Source organism: Elephantulus edwardii, unplaced genomic scaffold (assembly GCF_000299155.1).
Source record: "Elephantulus edwardii isolate Elephantulus edwardi_28Jun2011 unplaced genomic scaffold, EleEdw1.0 scaffold00308, whole genome shotgun sequence".
NCBI lineage: Eukaryota > Metazoa > Chordata > Mammalia > Macroscelidea > Macroscelididae > Elephantulus > Elephantulus edwardii.
Window position 1 is genome coordinate 894,852 of NW_006400058.1, and position 9,655 is coordinate 904,506.

Sequence of the window (9,655 nt, forward strand, 5' to 3'; positions counted from 1 at the left end):
ATGGTGACACAAAACTACACAAAAAGGGGTTGTTGCTATTGTTTCTGATATGTATTGTTGAGTTGCTTACGACTCATAGTGACCCTATGTACAGTAGCCCTGAAACGGACTCTATCCTGTGCTAACCTTATGGTCTCCAACACACCCGCCCCAATTACCCCAGTCACTGAGTCAATCCATCTCATCGAGGGTCTTCGTCTCTTGTGCTGTCCCTCTACCCTCCCAAGCATGACATCCCTCTCCAAGAACTGTTTCCACCTTGCAACATGCCAAAAGTATGTCAGATGAAGCTTCAGAATCCTTGCCTCCAAAGAACAGCCTGGCTTCACCCTCTTCAGGATGAACCTGTTTGTTTTCATGGTATATTTGATAATCTTCTCCAGCACCACAGTGCAAAGGCATCAATTCTCTTCCTATCATCTCTAGTCGTTGTCCAGCTTTCTGATGCATAGCAAGCAATTGGGAAGACCATGGTCTGGACCAGGCACACCTCAGTCCCCAAACTGACGTCGTTGTTCTTCAGTACTCTGGAGAGGTCCCTGAGAGCAGACTTTCCCAATGCAATTCGTCTTTTGATTTCCTGGCTGCTGGAGTGGTGAAGGGGAAAAAACACTACACAAATACAGGAATGCAAACATAACACAGTGACACAAATTCTCACAAACACAGTGACACAAAACTCCATAAATAGGGCACTACACATATAAACCATGACCCCCAAGTATGCAACCACATGTGACACAGACACAGACGCACAAAACACAAAGACATTTCTCATCACAGCCTTCCATACACACCTTATTTCACAAACACAACAGCCGTGAGTCACCGTCCAGCCGGCATCACGTCCTCCAACAACACCACACACACCATGGGGCGGGGTGGGCACAGCCACAACACAACAAATGCAGACACATTCTACGAGGGAGAGGGAAGGGAGAGCACCCGCCTCCCAGGACGTGCACCCTGACAGCAGTGTCACGTCAGGAGTTGTACACACAACCACCACACAAGCTGGGCACACCGTGAACACAACAAAAAACAACACATACACTCACGCAGCAAATGCAATGCAGGGGGATGTGGTGACACCCGAGAAACACCCATGTAGAATGTGAGAGCAGTGTCACATCAGGAGTGGGACACAGCACCACACAAGCCGGGCACACTGCACACAACACACACTGGCATGGGCACACAGAGAGCAAATGCAACCCAGAGGGATGAGGGGACGCAGGTGGAGAGTGTGGCAGCAGCAGCCACACAGGCCTCACGCACCAGTGGTGCCTCAGAATTCTCCTCGACAACCCGAGACACCAGACACCTTGTAACAACGCCCCACACTGCTCTCAGGACCAGAGTGGGCTCTAATGGCCAGAGCATGGGGCAGACACAAACCCCTCTGCCCACACAACACGCCTACCACACACCAACACACGCCAGGACGTGGACCCGCCGGCCACAAGGGACCGAGACGCTCGCCCCCAGACAAGGCAGCGCTCCAGCAGAACCCACAAGAACGCGCGCAGACAGCAAACCACACACAGACACGCCCAGTGACAAACACACAACCCGCAAGGGGGCCCCGCCCAGCCACACGTAAGATTTCCACCAGGGGTGAGACGCAGGGAGAGTGATGGAGATGCCCCCCAGCCCCCAGACACCACACACGTGTCTGAGAGGGGAGGCCAGAGCACCCCGTGTTGCCGCCACCCTCTGTCTGCCCCTCTCTCCTCCCTCAGGGCTCTGGGCCTGTCCGTTTTCTCAGTCTCTCCCGCTAGGAGGGCGGTCGTCTGGGTTTGTCTTTATCTCTGTCTCCCTTGTCTTGGTTTTTTGGGTGGTTTGTGTTCCCCCCCCCCTCAGTTTGCCTTATCGCTCTTTTTCTGTCCAAGTGTCTCCACATCTCTTTGTCCATCTGTGTCTGCCTCCCAGTATCACTCTATCCATTTGTCCTCCTGTGGCCCTTTAAGTATCTCTGCATCTTTCAGAGTATCTCTGTTTCTCTGTGCATTTGTCTCACTGTGTCTCTTAAGCATCTACCTCTATGTCTCTCCATCAGCCTCCCTCTCTCTGTCTCTCCCTCCCAGTGTCTCTGCATCGCTGTGTGTTTGTCTCTCTGTATTTCTGTGATTCTCTCCTTTCCCTGTCACCTGTGTGTTTCTCCATCTCATTCTCTTTCACTGTCACTCTTTCTGCCAGTGTCTCTTACTACGCTCATCTTTAACAGCATCTCTCGCCCTTTCTCTGTCTCTGTCCCTGTGCTATTTCTGTCTCTGTCTCTGACTGTTTCTCCAATTCATTCTCTCTCTCTCTCTCTCTCTCTGCTTCCACACCTTCCTCTGGGAGAAAAATGTCTCTCTGCCTGTCTTCTCTCTTTCCCTTTCTCTCTGTCTGTCTGTCTCTCTCTCTCTCCTTCTCTCTCTGCCTCTCTGTGCTTGTCACTGCCTCAGTTTCTTTTTCTTGTTCACCTGTGCAGTTGGGGCATTCTTGACCTTCCAGTTGCATTCCTTCCTTTCTCACAAGCCACAGCTAGTCGGGCACCAAGAGCAGGAGACAGAGTGTGGCCACCTGAGAGAGTGAGGACCATGAGGCAGACGTCTCCGGCCACAGCCCTACCCAGCACAGGCTCTCAGGAAGAACAGACACAAGATTGACAGACAAAAAGAGATCGTTTCTAACATTTCCAAGTTTGTTTTATTTTCTTATTGAGAACATACTCAGCAAAACATGGCCCAATTCAACAGTTCCCACTTGTACAATTTGGTGATGCTGATGACAGTTCTCGGGTTGAATCAGAGCATCTTGAGAGGGACACACTCAGAGAACGAGAACGAGGAGAGAAAGGAGATAGAGACAGAGTGAAAAAGGACAGAGAGTTAATCAAAGACATGAAAGAGAGACCCTGAGATGAAGATGAGGCAGAAGGCAGATGGAAATATGGAAATTAGTGCAGTGAGAGATTTATTTCCAAACAAGCCACAACTAAAAGAGGAAGATGAGCGAGGGCCAGGCAAGGGAGATGGCAGGGTGGGGAAGTGAGGGCCGGGCAAGGGAGATGCCAGGGTGGGCAGTGAGGGCTGGGCAAGGGAGATGCCAAGGTGGGCAGCGAGGAGGTGACAGTGGTCAGGACACCTGCCTTCGCTTGGAAGTCCTGGGCTGTGAGAGTCATTTGGGAGGACACAGGGCTCCAGAGCCAATTCCTTCCAGCCCAGGGAGGGGGCGGAGGGGGGAGTAGGGGTGACTCAGGGCCCCGGAGCTTCCTGTGACTCAGCCTTGATTTTAACCCTAAAGGGAATGGGGCAGGGAGGAGAGGGATCTCTACCAAGGAAGGGGATTACCAGAGACCCCCAGTGTGAGAGGAGGGCATGGGCTGCTGCTTTGAGGCTTTGGAGGAAACGAGAGACTAGACATAGGGACACTGGGGCCCAGACTCCTGAATCTGAGGGAGGAGGCTAGGACCCAGACTCCTGGGTCTGAGAGAAGAGGCAGCTGGGGGTCTGGACTCCTGGGTCTGAGGCAAGAGGGGCTGGGAGCCTGGACTCCTAGGTCTGAGGGATGTGGCCACTGAGGCTCTAATTCCTGGGTTTGAAGGTGAAGGGGCTTGGGAGCTGTACTCCTAGGTCTTAGGGAAGAGGGGGTTAGGGAGCTGAACTCTTGGGTCTGAGGGAGGTGGGGGCTGGAGCCTGGACTCCTGGGCCTGAGGGAGAATGCAGCTAGGGCTCTAACTCCTGGTCTGAGGGAGGAAGAGGCTGGGACCAGGGACTACTGTGTCCAAGAAAGGAGAGGGCTGGGGGAATTTGGATTCCTGGGTCTGAGGACTGGGTAGTGGGGAACTAGAGGTCTGCACCCCTGAGTCTGAGGGAGGAGGGGACAAGGGAGCCTGGACTCCAGGATCAGAGGGAGGAGGGGTCTGGGGCTCTAACTCCTGGATCTGAGGGAGGATGGAGCTTCAGGAGGCTCTAACGCTTGGGTCTGAGGGAGGAGGGGACTAGAAGGGGTCTGGATTCCCGGATCTGAGGAGGGAACTGGAGTTCTAGGGAAGGAGGATTCTGGGTCCTAAGGGAAGAGGGGGCTAAACCCCAGACTCCTGGGCCCCAGAAAGCCAGAGTAACTGATTCCAAAGTCCCTAAGACTTTTCCTTGGCCTCCTCCCAGCTGCCACACCTTTGTCCCAGCCCCATCTCCGGACCTGGAAAAGAACCAGGTGCCTGGGGCCCAGCCGGAAGGGGCCTAGGACAAAGGGTTGTTTAACTGGGCAGGGGAGTGAAAAAGGGGGTGTCTCGGTCGGAAAGGTCACTCATCGCCTGAGGCTTGTGCGGGGTGGGGAGGCGAGGCAGAACTCGTAGAACCGCAGAACAGTATCCTGAAAGTCAGAACCTGTGGCAGCAAATCCTCTTCTATCTCTTGGCTCTCACAGGCTTCAAGGTGTCTATACACTGCCACCTAATGGTAGAGTTTGAAAGTGCAAATGTTTTCCTGTCAAACTGCTGAGCCGCTCACTGAGTTGTCGCCATCTCTCTATGGCCACTCTGTATATATGTCTTGGAGAAGGTGCAGCCAGAATGCTCCTTGGAGGCAAAATTTATAAAGCTTCGTCTCTTATACTCTAGGCATGTTGCTAGGACACGTCATTCCTTGGAGAGGGACATCATGCTTGGAAAGGTGGAGGGGCGGCAAAAGATTGGAAGACCTTCAACCAGATGGGTTGACAGTGTCTGCAGCAATGAGCGCAATCAAGCGTGCCAGAGATGATGAGGATGGCACAGGATAGGACTGGATTCATATCTATTGTTCATGAGTTGTACTTGACTCACTTAACAAGGTGGCCTTCTGGCAAGAAGCTGAATCCCGTAGAATGTGATTGGACTCCACCCGATGCTCCTCTAAGAAGGAAGGGCAGTCTCCTTCTGAGTCAGTCAGATCTGACTGATGGCACACAACAAGAAAAAAATAATAAATACAATAACTGTGGCAACAACTGAGGCACAACCCCTGCCCTCATGGAGCCTCCATCCTAAAGGAGAAAGACAAAGACTTCATAGTTCTGTCGGTCTCCATCTGGCTGTTGCCTCTGCTTCTCTATCTGGTCCCGTCTCCGGTGGCCGAGTCGTAAGGAAATGGGCTGGCAACCCAAAGCTAAACTTTTCGAATCCACTAGCCTCTCCACAGGAAAAAGATGGGCAATCTCCTCCCATGCAATAAACTGCCTCTGAAAACTTGCTGGAGGCAAAGCTGTGGTTTGTTTCCAACTTGATGGAATACAACAAACTGGTCTATGTATCTCTGGCATACAATACATAATTCCTCTTTCTCCTTTTTCTTTCCTCTGTTCCCGTTCATTTTTTTAAATTATACTAGTTTATTTATGAAATTCCAATACACTGTTTTCCAGAGCAGACACTTCCAACTTTCCTCACCCCCTCATCAAGTTGTACAACCTCGTGGTTAATCTTCCCTGCCCCTGCATATCCTCATCCCTCTGCTTCCACTCCCCCCTTGGATCCTTACACTCTTTCTACAATAATGGTTTTATTCAATATTTGTCCTGTGGGACTGAGTCAGTTCACTCAGCATAATGCTCTCCAGTCCCTCCCAAGTTAGGTAATAATTTACAAAATCATTGCTCCTGCGTGCTGCATAGTATTCCGGTGGGTGAATGTACCATAATCTCTCAATCCATTCAATTGTGTGGTTGGACATCTGGTTGTTTCCATGTTCTTGTGATGGTGAATAATGCTGCTATGAACATTGGTATACAAGCCCATTCTGGTTTTTTCCCCCCATGCACATCTCTCTGTTCTTCACCAATTAAAAAAAAAATAAACACCCATGTACATCATTCAATGATATACAGTGCATACTATACCAGGCTGCGAACCATAAGGTCATCAGTTCAAATCCACCAGCTGCTCTGTGAGGGAATGATGGTATCACAAAGATTTACAGCCTTGGAAACTTGATGAGTTGAGTCAACTTGACAGCAGACAGTGGGGCTGTGAGCAGGCAGATGCTCAAAAGAGGGCTGCCGTCAAGTTAGCGCGTTCACAGCAACTCTATGTTTTCAGCTTTGAGTCCATTTGGACTCACTTGCAATAAGGTGTTTTTACAGGCCTTTCCTTGCCATCCACACAACTGATGACATTTCTGAGTCCGTAATTGTGGCTACTGTGCCAGTCCTCCTCTGGAAGGTCTCCCTGGCCTCTGCTCACTCTCTGCCAAATGTGATGCTTTCCTCCAGCCACAGATTCCCCTTCTCAATGTGTTATGTCTCCCTCTAAATTCAGGCATGTCATATGTGGAAGTGTGGAAGGTATAGAATTTTATCAGGACCCATCTGATCAGATGTGCAGTTGCCAGGGGATTGTTTTTGTATACCAGTAAGTCAGAACCCACTCATAGCTGACTCTCCAGAAGATTTTCAGAGGCAGAAAATAGCACAGGAGGAGACTGCCCATCTTTTTCCTGTGAAGCAGCTGGTGGATTCGAACCGCCTACCTTTGTGTTGGCAGCACACTTTCTGACCACTAAGGATTCCAAACTGTTGTTTATGAGTTGCTATGAATTCCTACTTGACTCAACAACACCTAATAACAACAACAAGAAGCCACTAAACATGCCTGTCAGAGGATTAAGGGCAAGATAAAACACCATGAATCTCTACTCGACCTTATTCTACTGCTGTAAGAACAGTTATCACTGGGTGTGGGCTGTAGCACCTTTTTATTTTTCTTTCTCACAAAGGCTGGAAGGAGAAGAAAGCAAACAGAGAGAGGGACCTCAGTAGCACCAGGAAGGATCAGGAGTGAAGCAGGGCTTTGGGATCCAGATAATTGCTCCAGGAAGCTCCCTAACACGAGGGCAGACCAGGACATGTGGAGGTGTCTAGGGAAACCTGTTACTTGTTCAGCATACAGATTAATAGGACGAGTGGATACAACCCTGACACCTCTCCTGATTTTTTTTAAAATCTTTTTTATTATTTTATTATTTTTGTGTGAGTGTACCGTCAAATCAGATCTGACTGGTACAGGAGGAGATTGTCCCTCCTTCCCCGGCAGAGCATCTGGTGGATTCGAACCGTGCGCCTCTGGGATTGTAGTTGCAGTTCCTTGCCACTAGGCCACCAGAGCTCCCCTAACCTCTCCTGATTTTAAGCTGTGCAGCAGCCTCTGTTTCTATTTCAACAGCTGCCTCTTGAGTCTACGTACAAGATCTGAAAGGACACCATTAAGTGTTCTGTAATTCACATTTTTCAAAAACCTATTCATCGTTTGTAATGATATACAGTCAAATGCATTTACACAGGTAAACATCATCTCTCTAGCATTCTCTGCTTTCAGACAAGATCCATTTGACATCAGCAATGATATTCCTTGGTCCATGTCTTCTTCTGATTCTGGCTTGAATTTCTGGCAGTTTTCTGTTGATGTACTGCTTTTTGAGTTTTAAGGGTTTTTGGATTGAGGTAATTGTTTTTGAGTTATCAAAATTTTACTTGCATGTGGTATTAATTATTTAATTTTATAATATTAGCATTCTATTAGACTTAGACCACTTTTCCCTGGAATGGGCACAGACAGGAACCTCTTCCAGTTGGTTGGCCACGTAGCTTTCTTCCCTGTTTCTCAGCATAGACAAGTGAGTGCTTCCAGTATTACACTTATTTGTTGGAATATTGATTGAGAATTCCTGAGCTTTCACTTTTCACCAAGGCCTTCAGTACATCTGAGACGTCTTCCTTCAGTACAGCGGCTCTTGCCCATATGCTGCCTCCTGAACAGACCGAACATTGATCTCTTGGTGCAATGAGTCTCTACAGGCCTCTTTTGCTCTCTCTCGGGTGGCTCAGTGTTTTGCCCACCCACAGAATCCTTCAACACTGCAACCTGGAGCTTGATTCCCACCCCATTCAGTTCTTTTAGCTTGAGAAATGCCAAGCCAGTTCTTTGCTTTTAGTTTTCTAACTCTAGCTCTTTGGTATATTTCCTTATCAGTATTTCATTATCATATTTTGTCTTCTCCAACTGCCTTTTGAAGTTTATCCAGCTCATTATTTCTTTCATTTGCTTTAGCTGCTCTACTTACAAAGAAGAAAAGTGAATATTACTATCTTTCAAATTTATACACCAACCAACAACTAATTCTAAATACAAAGGAATTTATTTTTACTCATTTCTACAGTTTTTACTTGATCAAACATGTAATCAAGATGCACTGATAATTACTGGTGATTGGCATACATAAACTGGAAATGAAGAAGGATAAATTGATTAAAAAATATGATCTTGGTGACAAAAAGAACTCTAGACACACACAGAGGAGAAGAGAATACCAATGAATGGGACCATCTAAAGATTAAGTCCCCTATGCATCAAAAACTTTCTCCAGTAGAGTGAAAAGGAAACCTACTGACTGGGGAAAAAATATATGGCAATATCATCTCAGACAAGGGTCTCATAACAAAAGTTTACAGAATTCTACAGGGCCTCCACAAGAAAAAGAACAAAAAGTCAATTACAAAATAGGCAGAAGACATTTATTTTCACAGAGGAAGACATTTGGATAGCCAAACAGACACATGAAAAAAAGACTCAAATTAGGGAGCTGGTGGCCTAGTGGCAAGAAGCTGTACTGAAACCCCAGAGGTACGTGGTTCGAATCCACCGGATGCTCCGCTGGAGAAGGAGGGGCAAACTCCTCCAGTACCAGTCAGATCCAACTTGATGGTACACACACAAAAAATTTTAAAAAGGAAATGCTCAAAAATCACTGACAATAAGACAGATGCAAATAAAAACCACACACAGTGAAACACCATCCCACTCCAGCAGCAATGGCAAAGATTAACAGCACAGCAAGCAATAAATGCTGGAGAGGATGTAGACAGGTGGGAGTGCTCACATGCTGTCGAGGGGCTTGTAAAATGGTACAACCACTCCACAAGGCAGTTTGGCATTTCCTCAAAATGCTGAACATAAAAATTCCATATGACCCAGCTAATCCACTGCAATGAATATACCTTGAGGAAAATAGGACTGAGACAAACAGAAATTTGTACACCATTGTTCATAGCAGCATTAGTCACAATAGCAAGGAAATGGAAGCAACCCAAATATCCATCAACAAACATTCATGTGATGTAATATTCTGCAGCACTCAGGAGTAACGATTTTGAAAAAGGCTATATAACCTGAGAGAGATCATCATGCTGAGTGACTAGCTCAGCCTCATAAGGACAAATACTGCATGAGACCATTATTGTAAAAAGAGATGGATAACTAGTAAGATGTGTATAAAAGATCAAAGGAGTATGAGACAAGAGCAGGGGAACTGAAGTGAGGAGAGAAATCGTGGGTCGAAGAGTTTGGTGGGCAGAGTGAGGAGACGAAGGAATCAAGAAAGATCCAGTGGGGACCTAAAAAGACAGGGTGATAGTGGACATAGATCAGTGGTGACTGGTTTTATAAAATGCAGTGTATGGAATGATCATATAAAACACAATGTGGAAGAAGGAATGTGTGAAACAGCGCATACGAATAAAACACAATGTATACAAATTTTGTATCGGAGATTGATCGAACATGCAACCAAGATGCATTGATAATAATGGGTGACTGGAATGCAAAAGTCGGGAACAAAGAGGAAGATTCAGTAGT